This window comes from Thermobia domestica, chromosome 14 (assembly GCF_964235325.1).
Source record: "Thermobia domestica chromosome 14, izTheDome1.hap1.1, whole genome shotgun sequence".
Classification (NCBI taxonomy): Eukaryota; Metazoa; Arthropoda; class Insecta; order Zygentoma; family Lepismatidae; genus Thermobia; species Thermobia domestica.
Genome location: NC_137467.1, coordinates 193,628,759 through 193,648,271, shown reverse-complemented (window position 1 = coordinate 193,648,271; position 19,513 = coordinate 193,628,759).

Sequence of the window (19,513 nt, the reverse complement as noted above, 5' to 3'; positions counted from 1 at the left end):
TAACCAATGATTCGAATCTCACCTCTCATTATTTCTGTTCTCTTGTATGTTGGATCATCCAGTCCGAAAGTCTGACTTCTTTTATAAAATAGTAAAGCTTACGCAAGACGTACATGGGCCAAAGTCAATACCGTCATATCTGTTTTGTTAAACAGTAACAGACAGGGAACCGAACCCGAAATACAGTATTACGGTTTCACTGGATCATTTGTTTTATATAATTAATGAAGGTAACCAAAAGCTCTTAAGGCAATTTGTAAGGTTCAATTTAAATATTATGCTATTTAGTTGTTTCAGCTTCATATTTCTGATGCATTTAAGATTCTTCATAAATTGTTATTTGATTATAACTATTTGGTTTTTCTCATGCAATCTAATTAATATGTATATTTTTCGTCAGTAGATGGTAAAAATAATATGCAGTATAACTTCTTATCTCTGAAAAACTTGCTTTGATCCTACTACAAAAGGTAATATCGGATTTTAATGCGGTACCATCCCAATATTCCTGTCATTATTATTTTTATACTCTCTCTCCCAGTGACGATACCAAAGTCTAAGTAATTAGGTAGTAGATAAGTTACAGGATATTTACCGTCCTTTATACGTGAAGAGGTTAAAAGGATATATAGGCTGAAATCCCACACATATAATTTTCTTTTTGCTCATCCTGTTCTCTCTTCTCAGCGTGTAATAGCGAAACTACATTTTTAGATTCCACATTGGCCAAGTAGAAACGTCTGATTTTGATTCTAGTTTGCGAAGATATTAGGTGTTATTTTGCATCAAATAGTAGTTACGTACATGTGAAAGATATGCCAAATCTCAGCGTTAAAATGTACCATTTTAAAGAATTGAATGTTATGAGTTCTTTGTAAATGCTACTTTCGTTTCACCGCCCATCATCCTGTTGAATCATGTATTAGTATAATTAGCTGTAATTTGATTAAATGCAGTTGTGTCACATTTCAGATTACTAGACAGCTATGCAGTTTTATATTCCTCTGAATCGTAAATACCTTCTAAAGTGCCATGGGTACAGTTTTCTTTCTTTGCAACTATGAATAATAGAAAGAACACTCCTTTCATATTGAAGTATTTCATTACTTGACTCATGATGCTTTTTCCTCTATATACTAATATTTCAATTAAATACATCCTATCTCAAATCGTGTATAAAAAATTGTGCACCTTCTATTCACTTTCTAAAAATACAGATATTTGACTTCTATCTCTTAAATTTGTATTACCTTTGTAGCATAACTAACAACCTCTAAAACCATTAGAACCCAAAGCTTCAATAACGCTTTAACAAAAGCTTTTCCCTGATTTCTGTCGTTAGTCAACTGGATAGACTGTGTATAAATTAATGTTCGACTGAATATCAAAAAATGCGAATAAATGATGCAATACTTTGTCGACCGATAATTCTATTTTAGGAGAGAAGAAAGTAAAAGTGATCTGTAGACAAGACTGGCGTTGGCATTGTCTTGCATTGTCTAGAATAATTTTATGGTATCTCAGTGTGAAAGGATTCTCAGTGTTTTGAAAACTTATGAGTTTAAAGTGTTATTTAAGTTATACATTAAGAAAGCATTATACTTAAAATTATTTAGAAATCTTATTAGTTGCTTAGGAAAATATTATTATATAAATTCATTCTGAGTCTATTCCTAATGTTAATACACTTACACATTTCTATGTGTTTATGTAGATAAGAAATCAATGACAGTTTAGCAACAGTAAAATTAGACACTATGGTTATCCAATTCGTAATCTTTTTAATCTGCGTAATTTTTCTTGCCTCCTTGAATCATTGTTGGTGTCCAATAGAATATTACAGGAAAATTTACAAATAGTACTCTAAATAGAATAATAGTAGTTCTGGTTTCAATTCGTCTTACCTCAAACTTATATTTCAAACTACTAGTAGCGTTGTAGCATTTATGTGGCAATACAAGACCATGTTAGGAAAACGTATCGTAATTTATTCACAAAAAGACAGAAACTTACATAGTAACTTGTAATTTCAATAGGATTAAGCGAAATCGCGAATATCTGCCACTTGTCTGACTTGTTGAAAACATCCTACAAAACAGTTGCCCATTGTAACGCCCGCATCCACTAGGACCCCGAGAAAATTCAGGACAGTCAAACTCATTACTGAAATGAGAGATCAGCTTCCAAGGGTTCCTTCCAGAAAACCCCGCAGAAGGGACTACGGAGGGTAGTACAGTCCGCGGCATAAAATTTGTTACAAAAATTCTAAGTCCAAATTAATAACAAACTCTTGCCCAGTTTTCTTATGCATTCCCGCTATACATGTATTAATCGATTAGTTGATTCTAGTATTTATTCCAACTCCTCCCCGTCCTCCACCTCTCCTTGTCTAAAGCAGTGTGTGTGACGTAGTACACTCTTTCCATTCAGCTGAAAAAGAAACAGGAATCAAGTTTAAAACGTTATAGCTTTAAAACATTCCTTTTTATTCGTTTTTCTGAAATATTTTTAAGAGCCTAAATTAAAGGAAAGTCACACAATCTTCCCAGAGCTTCATAAATCTCGTTAGTTTCATTCTTTTCTTTCTGTAAAGAGTGCAAGCTAGTAAGATGCTCCCTAAGAAATCTATGGAAATTGCCAAGAGCTCTAAAATATCTACGGACAGAAACGAGTTTTATTCAATGATTCATTTAATTTCTTTTCAGTAAGTGCAAGCAAATGTTTCAGGGGCGTCATTTGGGCAGGACAGGAGAGTGTAATTCCCCCTCTCTTGAGCTTCATAAATACGTATTTTTTGATCAAATATGTAGTAATACACTAATAAAAAGTGAAAATCTTATGTTGCCGGAGAATCTCTTCCTTCCCCCCTCCCCCCGAATAAAGTCTAAAAGACACTGGTTTTAACAACAAACCTATAGAGCTACGATAGCACATTGCTAAAGAGCTTACATTTGGTTTCAAGAGTCGAAGGTATGATCTCAAGCCATATGACTTCCTGGGTGACATTGAGAGAGAGAGAGAGAGAGAGAGAGAGAGAGAGAGAGAGAGAGGGATTCAAGTATGGAGACAGAGAGGGATGATTTGTATACACAGATTTAGAATTTGGGAAAAAAATGATCGGACAGCATTCGTATTATGACGAAAATTCTGATTTTGTGAAAGATAAGAAGGGAAATTTTCGAACTGCGAGGATCACATTAGGCAGTTGTCGAATTAATGTGGAGAACTCTTTTTAGAGCATCAGATGATTACGAAAGGAGAGAAAGATCTTCAGAACTGAGGAATTAAGATTTTAAAAAATCTGATTTCGGCGAAGGGTTTCGAATCACGAACCTTGTGGTTATCGAACCATGACTTTATCCATTCTGCTACAGAGAATTCTATTACTGGTTCACATACGTTTCCCTTAGCTGCGTTGAAAGCTACCTTAAGCGGATATTCCAAAAGTTGACTCGGTGGATGCGCCGTTCAGATAGGACGTAAACCTCTTGTAACTTGGTTACAATGTACAAAATGAACTTCCTCTTCTTCAGGATACTTTTTAAAGCTTTAAAATTTGTTACTATTGTTTTAATTAAGTTACATTTGATAGAACCATCTGATAAAGTAATGCCAAGCCCAGTGCGTTGTCTGTTAGGTGAATGGTTAATGTAAGTTACTCCTACGTGGATGGTCCGAGCTTCCAATCAAGACCATTCTTATTGACTATTTTATTTGAGCTACGCTCATACTGTATATTCCACAAGTTCAATTTTGAAGTAATGTAGTCACAGCTAGTTTAATTCGAAATAATTTTCAAATATTATATTTGTTACTAATATAATATTGGAAACCTCACAGGTTTACATGGCACACCTCACTGTTTATAGCCCTGCATAAATGCAAAATTGTTTTAAAAGTATATTTTACTTTCAAGTTTTATTGTTTTTTTAAATTGTACTTCAACTTTATTTTATAATTATTTTCTATTTCTTAATTATAACATATTTTCTATTTATATTGTATTCTATGTTATACGTTTATTATTTATATTTTATGTCTTATCTTTGAAGAGGAGCTTGTGACAATTCAGAGCAGCAGGAACATACACAGGATGCAGGCCTTTGCAATCAAGAGCTTTTGCCCCCACGAAATCACTACTTTTTTTGTAAATTATATCTAATTTTAGAGATGATGATAGCAGGGGCGGATTCATGGGAGTGCGTTCGGGCGATCACATACCCCAGAATAGGGAACTTTTTACACTTTTTATTTTAAAAACAAAACATATCTTAAGTATTTCTCATCTTTGTATTATAAACTTAAATTAAAACCTAAAGTAGATAGGCCTTACTTTCTTAAGAAAGTTAATTCTACAGAAGAGCTCTTTCTCATTTTCTATTTTTTTCTTTTCTTTCTTCTCTTTTCTTTCTTTCTTTTTTCTTTTCTTTTTTGCAATCCGCTCTTACCTTGATTTGACTTCGAACGACCGCCCCTCCCAAACAATCATCCTGGATCCGCCCCTGGATGATAGACATTTTAGTAAAATATGCCCTCAATCGCTGAAATAAATTCCTGTCAAGCTTTCGATTGCTGAAATAAATTTCTGTCTACGGCCCTGCAAAACAGTGACGATTTTAGGGAGTGATCAGTTAGTAATGCCTCCCTGGAGCAACGACACTTCCCCAGAAGTCATATTTCCGATAATTCAGAATGTGATTTGTACATTATCACTTTTCACTCTCAGTGTCTTGAAACGCACCAAAAAGGAACTGTTCTGAAGTATTTACTGGTTAACCCTATGACCCCATTTCAATATGGCCAACTTTGGACATATACACATCTCAAATATCACCTTTGATGTCAGTGATCCCCGAAAACTATCCATTCGACACAAATATAGGGTATTTTCGATTCTTTATTCCTGTCACCCTCCCATTGTTAACTCGAAGCCAACCAAGGCTTATTTTGGACTTACGCAGCATCCACAGTATCATTTTTCATCTTTGCACATGAATTCGACACTAATTTTGTTCTTATTTGACTACTTTTACATGTCACCTTCACCTCTTGGTATGATTTTTTCAGTATCTCGGCCCCGCAACTATGGAGAAATTTCAACCAACTAAGTATAATTATAAAGTATCATCTGAAACACAACAGTACGGGTGATCTTTTTCGCAGAGGAATTCGTTAACTACTGTTTCAATATCAATTTATTGGGTTTTTTGCTCTGCATGCTGGAGATTGCCAAAGAGCTAAACATCATTCTGTACTATTGTGCTATGAATATAGTGGTTTAATTCACTGATTACTCGCTTCGATGATGCTCCCGTCACAGGAAAAGTGAGATACAGTTATAACAGAGAAACGAAACGAAATATTTAAGTTTTACGTCCCATTTTATGCCGACTACGCTAATGGAGACAGTGATGGTGGGAAACGAATGAAATCGTTTAATGAAGAAAGTGGGAGGAAACTGGAGAAACCCGAGAAAACGCATCCACACGGTGTTTGTCCATAATAAAGTTCATTCAGCGCGAGCTGGGATCTAACCAACAACTCCATGCACCATAGGTAAAGTTATAAAAGAATAAGCGTCTAAACAAATACGGAACACTACTATCAATGAGATTAGATTTTTATTTATTTCATTCTAAGTTGAAATTTCAATCAATCTTGATCGTCATTACTGTTCGAAATCCGGACCAACCAGTATTCCCTACTAGGGTAAAAATTAATTCATCACCAACAAAAATCCAAAATCCTCTGTGTAACCCCACGTTCCATTATTCCATATACACAATTAAGAGTCCAGCGTAACCTACCAGTTAATACGTTTTCTTCTTATTATTATTTTTAACACCTCAAAAAAATATGCTCATAATTGAACCACTGATTGGAAAAAGGGAATAAGTACATAAAATTGTTTTTTTTTTTCACTTTTAAGCTTTTCTCATCTATTGCAGTGCTACAATAGAAGATTCTTCTTCTTGGCTTATAATTTGTCAGTTCTTTTGCTACAATTAATCAGTTATACACGTGTTGAAACAAATACAAATACGCCTCGGGAAGGTTTTTCAGCGTTTTTGAAAACTTAGGTCTGATGTACTTATTCCCTTTTGCTGGAAATAGTTGCTGCAAATAGTTGCTGCAAGGACGTGATAAATCTTTTCGGTAGACTTCACAATCTATAGCTCCTTCATAACTTCCTTTTCATCTAAGGCTAAGTAGTTACATTTTAGACATTGAGGAAAAAGTGTGAAATTAATTAAAACCCTTCAAAGTGGAGTTACGAATCTTCAATGGACCCCATTTTGCTGTTGGCCTCGCTCAACGCACTCCCGTCACTGTTCAGGGTGCACGATGGAGTTTCTCTCTTTTAGGAATACTTTCTAAGACAGTATTAGTTTTGTTTACCACTGTTTCAATTGAGTTGTATTTGCAAGAACTGTCGGTTAAAGGAAACAAAAGATCCTATACTCAAACACAAATCATCTCTCTAGAAGCTCTAATGGAAAACGAAACGAATCGTCGTAAACATGTTACGTTCTTGAAGAGGAAAACAGCAAAACATTGATTGCACAACCGTATAATGGTATCATTTGCTTGCAAATTTAAAACTTATAGAAGATGATGGCTTGCTAGGTGATTGGTTAGTGAACAGGATTTTTCTACTGGTGGTCCACGGTTCGAATCTCGTCCGTTCTTCTTACGTTTTGTTTCTTTAAGCTACACTGAGTTTGTTCATTCCAATTCTTTAAGCTTGAATTAAATCTAATACCAGTTAGTGAATTAAAAGTAGCTAACATTATTTTCAAATACGAGACGTTATTACATGCTTGTCACTAGCTCACAATACTCAACTTTGATATAAAATCTTGCAGCCTTCATTTAACTCATTTCTTGACGTGTTTTGTTACAAAACTCATGAATCCTGGCGAACAAAATTGCTTTACCACATAATGGTGACTGCTTTCAAACCAAATACAAGTATGAGAATTAAACGTACCATATCTGTAGTTTGTGTGGAGAAGAAACCAAATAGCGAACGAAAGGTTTAAGAACAACCATGTTATTAATATAAACTATGCCAAAGATTATTGACTTATATGATTAAAAAAATCGAAAGAAATTTTGAAAGAACGAAAAATACTAACTTAGAATTTTGTAACTGGAGTCAAGGAAATCTAATTTAAACATACTAAAACATACCATTTAGCGCATATAGAGCGTGGATCTGTGCTCAAGGCGCTAGCTAATAATCTGGAGGTTATCAAGTCGGAACCATGTGTGAATATTTTGTTTAAATTTAGAATTTTTGGTGATCATTAGTCGACTATGACACACCTCTAATTGCCTTAAGGTGTTTGAATATTTTGATCTTTCAATATTTGAATGATCAAATCTTCAATAATAATAATAATAATAATAATAATAATAATAATAATAATAATAATAATAATAATAATAATAATAATAATAATAATAATAATAATAATAATAATAATAATAGTTATTATTATTATTATTATTATTATTATTATTATTATTAGTAGTAGTAGTAGTAGTAGTAGTAGTAGTAGTATTAGTATTATTATTAACAAACTAATTCAATAACACGTTAATATCTTTAATTATTTCTCGATAACTAGTTGAACTTAAGACGTCCTCGAATCTAAGTCGCAGCCCGATTTAGCTGGGCTAAATTAAAGAAAAATAGTAATATGTTATGGTTTTGCTATTACTAAAGCACTTTTGATATTGGTCATTTTCGATGATTTTATGTATCCATCTCCCCTCTCCATTTTGGGGGCACGGTATGACAAAAATTATCCCAGGCCCGAATGTCATGTACGTTGAAAATTTGATCGAAATCTGTTGGATGGTTCAAGAGTTGTTCTATTTATTTTTATATATTAATCTCCCCTTCTCTTATCCTCTCCTATGTTTTACCGTCAAAGAGAAAATATGAAAACAAAAGTTTTTAGGCCCGAGCGTCGTCTATGTTGAAAATTAGATCGAGATCGGTCAGGTGGTTCAAGAGTTGTTAAGTTTTATGCATTTTTATAGATATCTCCCCTCCCCTCCTCCTACCCTACGTTCTACCATCAAAGCGATATGATAAAAACCACCCCAGGTCCGAACCACATCTATGTTTATAATTTCATTAAGATCAGTTCGGTGGTTTAAGCGTGATGAAGTCACCATGACAGCATTTTCATTTTTATTTTTTTACATAGTCTCCCCTTCCCCTCCCCTACATTGTGCCGTCAAGGCAAAAAATGAAAACATTCCATGTCCGAACCTTATCTATATTGAATGTTTGATTGATTGGGATCAGTCGGATTGTTCAAGAGTTATTAAGTTTTATTCACTTTCATATATTTACCCTCCCCTCCTCTTCCGCAAGTTCTAATATCAAAATAAAATAACCAAAAGCTTCTGAGGTTCGAATTTCATCTACGTTCAAAATGTGATTGAGAACGATCGGGTAGTTCAAGAGTTATTCACCACCGAACATTGTCACTTTTATTTTTATATTTATAGCTGTTATGTATCTTCCCCCTCCTCTCCATCCTCTACGTTATTCCGTCAAAGTGAAATGGTAAAATCCATCCCTCGCGTTAATCGATACAGGGACATATAGCCTCATTGCTGACGTCCCCATTAATCCCCCACTCATACCCTTTAGTGTGTTTAAGTTAGTTCTTTTTTGTCTTCAGTTGCAAATTTCTAAGTTATTTTTCTTTGTTTCAAAATTCTCGCATTTCTTGTATGATAATACAAGTTAATAATCTTTGACTTGTTCTATATTAATAATCTGAGTTGTTCTTAAACCTTTGGTTTCCAATTTTGTTTTGTCTCTACACCAAACTACAGATATGACAAATTTAATTCTCATACTTTACATTTGATTTCAAAGCGGACGCCATGAACTGCTTAAAAGCACTTTTTCCGTCACGAAACACCCAGCAGAGGGCGTACGATATCGTCTACAGCAATGAGAGGAAACTCCGCCTTGTTACGTAATGTCACATGAAGCACGTTCCGTTCAAACACCTAAGCAAAGCTATCATTTTGCTTCTGATGTGAAAATGGCTCACTACGAAGCTTCTGTTAAAAGCAGCGTGATTGCTTTAATGAGCATGCGGGCATGAACTATAGCGAGGCAGGCGCGAGATATGGCGTTAACCGTGCTACAGCACGGAGGTGGTGGAGGAGATATGAGGAAACAGGAGACGTAAGATGTAAAAGAGGAAGTGGGCGACAAAGAGTTTTCTCTGCCAAAGAATACCAGAGTGTAATTGCCCAATGCCGTCAGCACCCTTTCATGTCTGCCCGACAGTTACGAGAGGAAACCAATTTCCCAGGCGTTGTTACGACTGTCCGTCGTAGACTCAAATCCTTAGGTTTGAGATCATACAGGGCAGCTGTTAAGGAGCGACTAACAGAAGACCATATGGTTGACCGTCTGGCGTTTGCACAGTTAAATATTGCACGTGTATGGGACGAGGTCGTTTTCACAGACGAAAAAATATTTTCCAGTGCAAACTTCGGGCCGAAGCGTGTTTACCGCCTCCCTGGAAAAAGGTATGCTTCTGAATACGTTTCCCGTTCTGGTCGAATGGGACATATAACTGTCCACTGTTGGGCATGGATATGCAAGGCTGCAAATTTCGGAGGAATCTATAGCATTCCTGGTCGCCTAAACGCCCACAAGTATGTGGAACATCTGGATGAAACGCTTCCGGAAGTAGGTGACGGCATATTATATTTGCAACAGGACAATAGCTCGATACATAATTCAAATGTGGTTCAGACATGGCTGCAGAGGCAACCTGATGTCGAAATAGTTGACTGGGTTCCTCATGGGGCAGATCTGAACCCTATTGAAAATATGTGGGCCTCTGTTGCAAGAACTTTGCGGGAAACCTGGTCGAACAATCCTCCACGAACATCTAATGATCTTTGGGAGCGTGTTGAAGATGCGTGGTCGATCTGTTGCACCCAACGCTATATCTCTCGCCAGGTGGATTCAATGCCACGGCGTATGACAGCTGTAATCGAGTCCCAAGGGGACTATACACACTAGTAATAAATGCTCGCCCACAACACCATCAGCCCTTTCGAGGGCTACCTAATTCGACCCACTTATTACCAAAATTTTATGAAATACATTACGCGACACCAGTGAATGTAAGTGTCTCAGTATGTTCTGCATTAATAAAGAGGCTAACGTGCGAGACTTGGTGGCCGAGTGGTATTATGCTTGCTATGTAAACCAAAACCGCCTGTAACAGTGGTTCGAATCTAGTGAAGAAGACCCCTACTTTTTATCACCAGGAATATTTGCAATACGCCTTCTGCTATGTCCGCCTTCGTACGGTCTATTATATGACACATAATGTGGACCGCCATAAGTTTTTACTTAGTAAACAATTTATAAATATATGAACAAATACCTAGGTATATTAGAGTAACAATGGAATATAGTACTTTCGTCCGACTGACGTCGCTCTGCAAATGTTCATTTATTACACCGGAAGATGAATTAAATAAAGACTGGAAAATTTGATATAAAAATTGATACGTAATAAGTTAAAGACAAAATATGTAATTATAATCTCATATTTGAAACTAATTTCGACTACAATTAATTCTCTACCTGCTTTCATAAATAATCCAAACCAAACTTCGAGGTTTGGAATGCACAAACTAAGTGTAGCTAAGAGAAAAAGTAACAAGAAGAGCAGAGATTCGAACTCACGACCACCAGCGTAAGAATTCCTTTTACTAACCCTTCATCTATCAAATCATGACGTGAACATGACTTTTGTAAGTTATAACTTTGTATCCAAGAAACACCATTAAGCGTATGTTCAACTACTGCTTTGCTCTTTTTCTCTTCAAAAGCGTAACATGTTTAGGACGATTCGTTTCGTTTTCCATTAGAGTTTCGAAAGAGATTATTCGTGTTTGAGTGTAGGATCTTTAGTTTCCTTTAACCGACAATTCTAGCAAATACAACTTAATTCACACAGCAGTTAAAAAAAACTCGTACTGCCTTAGATAATATTCCTAAAAGCAGAAGCTGCATCATGCATCCTGAACAGTGACGTAACTAACGGCAGTGCGTTGAGAGAGCCCAGAGTAAAACGGGACCCATTGAAAATTCGTAATTCCACTATTTTTCCTCGATGTCTAAAATGAGACTACTTTAGACTTACATGAAAAAGAAGGTGTGGAGGAGACTGCGAAGTCTACTGAAAAGATTTATCACGTAATTGCAGCAACAACTTTAAGTTTCCGAACAGTAATGAAGAACAAGATTGATTGAAATTTTAACTTAGAATGAAGTAACTAAAAATCTAATCTTATATAACTCTCATTGATAGTAGTGTTCCGTATTTGTTTAGACGCCTATACTTTTATAATTTTACCTATGGTGCATGGGGTCCTTGGTTCGATCCCAGCTCATGCCGAATGAACTTTATTATGGACAAACACCGTGTGCATGAGTGTCCTCGGATTTCTCCCGTTTCCCCCACTTTTTTCATTAAACAATTTCATTTATTTCTCACCATTACTATCTCCATTAGCATAGTCGGCATAATCGTGGGACGTAAAAATTAGATATTTCATTTCATTTTTCTTTTATAACTGTATATCACTTTTTCTGTGACGAGAGCAACATCTAAGCGAGTATTCAGTAAATTAAACCACTAAAACCTATATTCATTGCACAATAGTGCAGATGAAGTTTAGCCCTTTCGAAATCTTCAGCATTAACAGCAAAAAGAGCCAATACATTGATATTGAAACAGTAGTTAACGAATTTCTCTGCGAAAAAGATCACCCGTACTGTTGTGTTTCAGATGATACTTTATAATTATACTTAGTTGGTTGAAATTTCTCCATGGTTGTGGAGGCGAGATACTGAAAAAATCCCTACCAAGAAGTGAAGGTGACATGTAAAAGTAGTCAAATACGAACGAAATTAGCGTCGAATTCATATGCAAAGATGAAAAGTGACACTGTGGATGCTGCGTAAGTCCAAAATAAGCCTTGGTTGGCTTCGAGTTGATAATGGGAGGGTGACAGGAATAAAGAATCGAAAATATCCTATATTTGTGTCGAATGGATAGTTTTCGGGGATCACTGACATAGAAGGTGATATTTCAGATGTGTATATGTCCAAGGTTGGCCATATTGAAATGGGGTCATAGGGTTAACCAGTAAATACTTCAGAACAGTTCCTTTTTGGTGCGTTTCAAGACACTGAGAGTGAAAAGTGATAATGTACAAATCACATTCTGAATTATCGGAAATATGACTTCTGGGGAAGTGTCGTTGCTCCAGGGAGGCATTACTAACTGATCACTCCCTAAAATCGTCACTGTTTTGCAGGGCCGTAGACAGAAATTTATTTCAGCGATCGAAAGCTTGACAGGAATTTATTTCAGCGATTGAGGGCATATTTTACTAAAATGTCTATCATCCAGGGGCGGATTCAGAATGATTGTTTGGGAGGGGCGGTCGTTCGAAATTATAAGGGAACATGTGGCCGTAGCCGTACCCGAAGTGGCCCTATCATATATGTCTGTTAACATAGAATTAGCTCTACTTCAGTGGTAATATGTGAAAAATATTATTATTATTATTATTATTATTATTATTATTATTATTATTATTATTATTATTATTATTATTATTATTATTACAATTGACTTAAGGAGACCAGACGGGAATGTCAGCCTTCCCGCCGGGACCAGTTCGGACCACCAGAGAGGATTTTATTTTGACGCCACTCTTTCAATTCGTCGAGAACCCCGAAGGGACCAACATGAATTATCTGCATGCAATATATATATATATATATATATATATATATATATATATATATATATATATATATATATATATATATATGAATCGTTTATAAAGTGAGCTCCGGCGGGCATGAGTAACCCATGCCTGTACACCTTGAAGTGAAAAAACTTGAGAATTTGTACGAATTTCGACGGCAACTGTCTCCGAGCATAATAAGTGAATATGGGAGAACTATGAAATAAATGCACATTATTGTATAATAATATTACATGTCGGAGGCATTTATCTCATCCCAAATGGTTATTGTCGAATATATACGATTAAAGAAGCATTCTGATTGGCCAAATTATAAAGTATTCAATGATTTATCGCTCTAAATGTGATGTTTCGTTCATCTCATCCTTTGTGAAGTCGAAAGAACACGTGGATAATACTAAAATTTCAGTGGTTCATGCCTACCTTCGGGTCATTAGTGTTTTAAAGCTCGCTTTAATGTAAAGAAATCTCGCCTATAGGCGACTTAACATATTTTCAGGGAGATTATTTTTTATTTATTGGTCATTTGTCACGCCTCTGCCACTGGTGGTACAATTTCCAAAACGAGTTGAATCACAGCAGATCGTCGTCCCGGGGCATCCATCTCTTGCCGAGAGGTCGCTAGTTGCCCATCGCTGGTCCGCCAATACCTTTTGTACGGTGTAGCTTGCTTTTCAGGTAGTTTATATTATAAGTTTTCTTTTTCTACATTTCAAGAAAACAAAATTTACATACAAAATATCGTAATAAATAGAAAATATAAAAAGTACATTTGAGGCTTGGATCACACCTCACGTCCTCGCGGGAGAACAGTTAGAGATTTTGTTTTTAGTAAAATCACGTAGGCTAGATACAATTTTGAACTTTACACTCTGCAATGTATATTAATGGCTTGTGAAAGAATATAATTATAAAGAAATATACGAAGAGATCTATTTAATCTGCAGTTTTACATAACATTTAGTCTCGATGTTCTTGTAGGGCGTTAAAATTCCTATCTAAATCCTGCAACAATATCTATTAATACTACTTCGTCACCCATTTTCAACCATTTAATTTAACAATTTACATTTGAATTCTCTTGACTTTTGTTTTTACATAAGACTTTCTATTATAACCGAAAAAATAATTTCCCAACTTTGAAATCATAAAAATGTGCAATTTACTGAAGACACTTCACAATAAGTTTCCCCTCCGCTTTTAATTAGAAGCAATGTGTTAGAGCACTGGGATAAGCATTGGTTTCATATTCCTGTATTTCCAGGTTGGATTCTCGTTTTATAATTGAGTGAATTTTTTGTCATATGTTATATTGATACCTTTAATGGAAGATAACATTGGAAATATTAAATTTCTCTCGGTCTTAGGGTTGAGACAAATCTCTTTAATGCACTCTCAATAGAAAAGTGAAATACGAAACAGGACTACAAGATGACGTCAGCCGTATCAACCTTGATTCGTACTGTTCGATAACGTAACGTACATAGCGAGCAATTGATGAATACGTAAGGAATATCGTTAGCATGGGTAAAAAAAGGACTCATCAAAAACGAAGGGTATTACTTCCCAGCATTTGCTTATAAGTTTGTCCTATTTTTTCTACCAATACTACTGCTAGAATTATTAATGTTTTAAGCAACTATCCATTTCAGATACGTTCTACATGAACAAAAAGATTTCAAATTCTAGAAAAATATTCATAAAATATAAAATATGTATCTATCTCGGCTTCCCAATAATAATAATAATAATAATAATAATAATAATAATAATAATAATAATAATAAAGAAGAAATTACAGAATTATAATTCCAATTACGTAAGCAATACTTTAAAATATAGTAAAAGCTAATTGCCACGACGGGATTCATACCTGTGTCTCTGCCATACGAGTTTTATGCTTCACCACTATGCTACAATTTCCTGATAGAAAGATAAGAAAATAAATTAGTAATTACGGAAGGTAAAAATAGAACTTTCTATTTCTACATGTGTTGATACAGTTCAAAGAACGCGATAATAATATCTTCCACCTTCTTTGGAAATTAGAAGTTAAGGTGAGAAGGATAGTCATCTTAACCGGGACCATTGTTAGAAATGACATGGTAGCCTCAACGTGAAGAACGTTTCTTTATATTTTTCTCATTCACCAAGGTCTTTGTAACTTGTTTTTGAGTTAAGGAAGTTAATCTTGGGTAAGTCATTGCTACACTCAGATAAGGAAGCATTAGCATTTTCTGCATAGTCTTACAAGCAACGATCTTAACCAACTATTAAATTTGGTTTAACCTGCGCAAGTAACGCATTAGGTAAATGGTTAGTAACTTGAAGGTCTATTCGGCAGACCCGGATTCAAATTCCGGCCAGGTTAAATCTTTTTCAAATGATTCTATTTCAATGCATATTGAGTGTGAGAAGCAAGATCTTCACCTCTCCAGAAAGAGAACTATGTTGGGGTGAGGAGATTTGGAAAGGGTATGTCAATGGAGGCAATTTTTTTTATAAATTTATATCCAACAATTTTTGTAGGTTTGATATTTTCATCTAGTTTCAAGAATTTTCTGATTCGTGCGTTGTTAGTGTCTCTACTCCTTTGAACATAAAGTATATAACCAAATGATTCATTACAATGACAGCAATATTGAAATTAATACTTGGTGTTCAATGTATAACATGGATTGAAAAATAGTGATTCATCTCATAATGGAGAAGTTTCATGCGTCATCTACTCCAATTTTACTTGCATAAAGCCCTCACTCAATGCTAATAATGCTGTCAGTGCCATGAAACGTTACGTGTAAGTTGAGTAGCCTCTGTCCAGGCGTTTTACAAACTGCAAATTAGCTGAACGCCAAGTCATGGAATTAGAGCAAGAAAGGGGAAATACTTTAAGTGGTGGCTGTAATCAGATATATTTATAATATCATATTATTATTAACTATGTCTGTTATAAGGATCTAGAACTAGATTTTTAAAGTTTTGGTCTAGAATTATATCCTCTATGTTAAATCCTAGTATTTGTTACCAAGATTTTAAATTTGGAAGTTTTGTTATCCTACATTTGACAAATGAGATCATTGTATTGCATATAATCTGAACTTACCGTTTATAACATTTTAAATGATTTGTAACACATTACGACATAACAATTAGCAGTTGTGAGCAAATATATAGTGCGCCGCAAATTACCTGAGAAAAATCTAGACGGTTAAGCATTTTCCCAAACTTCGAATATGTCGAAGGCTTCGAATATGTTACTCTCTACATCAGAGCGCAATATTTGATACTGAAATCATTTATGCTGCAATTCTCCCTCAAGGAAGTAAAAATCTACCATTTAGCTACTCATAGGCGCATATATACGTAGTAGAATCCAAAATGGAAACTTGTGAAACATAAACATATGGATTCAACTTTAAATGAATAGTACTCTTTTAGATATTGAAAAATCAGAAAGCTCTTAAATTCGGATAATTTTGTACTGGAAGTACAGACAATAAAACATATACAGTAAATTATTCTCGTTATTCTACTGAAGTCATACTATAATATTCATTTTTATTTAAACTACCTCTAAAATTTTCTTGATTGCAATTTGAAAGTGTAACAATTATCAAATTATATTTTAATGCAACTGATGAATCATTAGAAGAGAGAGGACATCGTATTAAACAAGTAGATAGTTATTACTATTATTAATTATTTCTTTCTTTTATTTATTTATTTATTGATGCAGAATTCTGATCGTTCTCCGCGTCTATCGCATCTTGCCGGTCATGTATGACGAATGGCATCTCTCTGCGAACATACTTCTAGAGAAGAGGGATGAAAAAATGGAGAAATAGTCTAGAAACTCTATGCAAAGTACCAGTTTGGTAATCACCTGGTATAAATGAGGAAAACCAAGGAAAAACTCACTTAGCATGGAATACCTGAAAATGCATTTGCATCTTTCGATCGAGTGGAATCGAATTGAAGATCAATCGCACTAAACGCGAGAGCATAACTGACTTCGCTATACTGAGTCATTTATTATTATTACAAGAAAAATCAAACTTTTGTATAGGGACAATTCTGAATTCTGTATGTACTGTCTGAAATGAATAATATTTTTTAAAGAGTGTCAATACAAAACAAATTTCTGGTCACTTCCTTAGTATCCATTCGAAATAAGTAACAGAGTGTTCACATTTAGGTTGTGCGGACATCTGATTTATCCACTATATTGTGGAATTTTAATGTGAATTCGAATTCAACATTGTTTTAGCAGCATGGTTATATGAGACATAGAACTATAGTTTAATGTTCGGACATGTGACCCAAAGTAAAGAAGATTCCATTGGCAACTGTTACAATCCACATTAGGGTGAGGGAAACATGCTTTTCCTCTGCCTCTGTCTCTCTCCTCGTATGTGTACTGTACTATATCTAGGTATAATGTACTACGATTCTTTTCATATTTTAATTATTTTTATTTGATAGCTGTAAATTTGTTACTTCAACGACTTGTCAAATAATGTACTGTAGCAATGCGGTGAAACTATTAAAAATCAATAAGTGTGAAGAAAATATACCTGACATTTAGGGAATGAATAACATCTTGGTAATATAGATATCTTCCTTGATAGACCTTAAGTTCACTAGTTATTACTACTATTGATTGAAGAATATGAAAAGCATAATAATATAATATTAATATTGGAATAATATAAATAAATTTAAAACGATAAAAGAAAGCAGAAATAATTAACGTTCCATCTATTTATTTACAGATTGTGAGTCTTTCGTGCGATGAAGATTAGAATTTTCTCAATGGTTATGCAGCTGATTGTCACCACAAGCATATACACGCATGAGATTATAAAAGAACAGAATATGCACATTGAGTTAGACCAAATCATCAGTCGTTGTTTGTTGACATTTATAGAGAAAACCAACTACCATAGAAGAACTTTAATTGTGCTTCAAGAGAAAAACTTCTATTTAACAAATAATTTGCTGAGAAAATATGGAAAATCGGTGATAACACTACAAACCAGTGTTCAACCAAACTACTCCCTTAACCAGTTCAATCTTCTAAGAAATACAAGAAATTCTGTACATTACGTTGTTCTATTCAAAGGAGTTGAGACTTTTGATATTATGCTTAATAACTCAAGATCTTTATCTTTCTGGAATCCACGATCAAAATTCATTGCTGTTTCAACATCACAGCATTTCCGTTTAGCAGAAATTCGTAAACTGTTCAAACAATCTTTCGAGAAAGACATATTTAACATCATACTGGTCGTTATTGGAGGTGAAGTCAACTTTATGAATATATACACGTATTTCCCTTTCGTCGATAATTGTGATTCACACTTTAAAGAGATTCTCTTAGAGGAGTATCAATTTAATAAATTTAAAAGTAATGCAGATTTCTTTCCGTCGAAGGCAAAGAACTTATACAAATGTCCATTAGCAATTGCTACCCTAAATGCTCTACCGTTGTATATATCTGAAAGAGATTCGGAAGGTAAACTCACTTTAGGAGGAAAAACTGGGAAGTTAATGGAAGTTTTATCACAAAAACTGAATTTTACATTCCAATTAAATGAGTACGATCCAAGCCATTCGACACAAGTTCATGCAGAAGTAATGTCTGGATTATATGAGGTAGATATGACATTTTATAATTGCATGCCAGCTGGTTTCTTGAGTTTCGAATGTGTACATTTAAGTGATACACAAGAAGGTATTTTCGTTGTTCCTGTCCAAGGTATCTACCCTCAGTGGATGAATATATATTTCCCATTTCACCCAATCCTTTGGATATCTACATGTTGTGCCTATATAATTATCTCTATGGCTACAAACATTATACGAAACAAGATCCTACGAAGAATGACGCCATTGCATTTGACATTACTTTATAATCTATCCATTCTTTTGGGAATATCGACGAAACAACCTGAAAATATTCCAATAATGAGAGTGATGTTCTTGTTGTGGGTTTTTTCTGCATTTGTTATTTTGAACTGTTACAGCGCAAAGCTATTTGCTTTTATGTCGGTTCCAAAGAAGTATCCTCCCATTGATAACTTGCAAGAGATGGTGGAATCTGGAATTATGATGGGGAGCTCACCTAAAGTTAGAAGTTATTTTAATTCCTCTTCTCCTATACTGAAAGCAATATATGATAATTATGTTCCAGTGTCTACGGTCATTGAGGCATTCCAGAAAATAATCAATACAAAGAACTATGCATTGTTTTTGACTAAAATACATGCTGAATATTTAATGTACAACCAATCCTATACTGGTTTGGATGGACGTCCCTTGTTCCATATAGTTTCAGAAAAGGTATTTGTTTATCCTATCTGTATTTATTTTAAAAGAGGATCTCCATTTGTAGAGGTGTTTCGTCACATTGTCAATAGTTGTTGTTCTTCTGGCCTATTACAAAAATGGCACAATGATGTACTGTTTTCTCTTTCTCTTCAAAGACCTAAAACGATAGAAGATGATAGTCAAAAACCGTTTGGTATTAATGATATTCTTGGTGCATTTTTGTTACTATCTTTCGGATTACTAATGGGTTTGATTATATTTATAATTGAATCTTTGTACAAGGGTGGTAAAAGGCAACGAATTACGAAAATGTGTAGGCCATAAAGGACGGTTA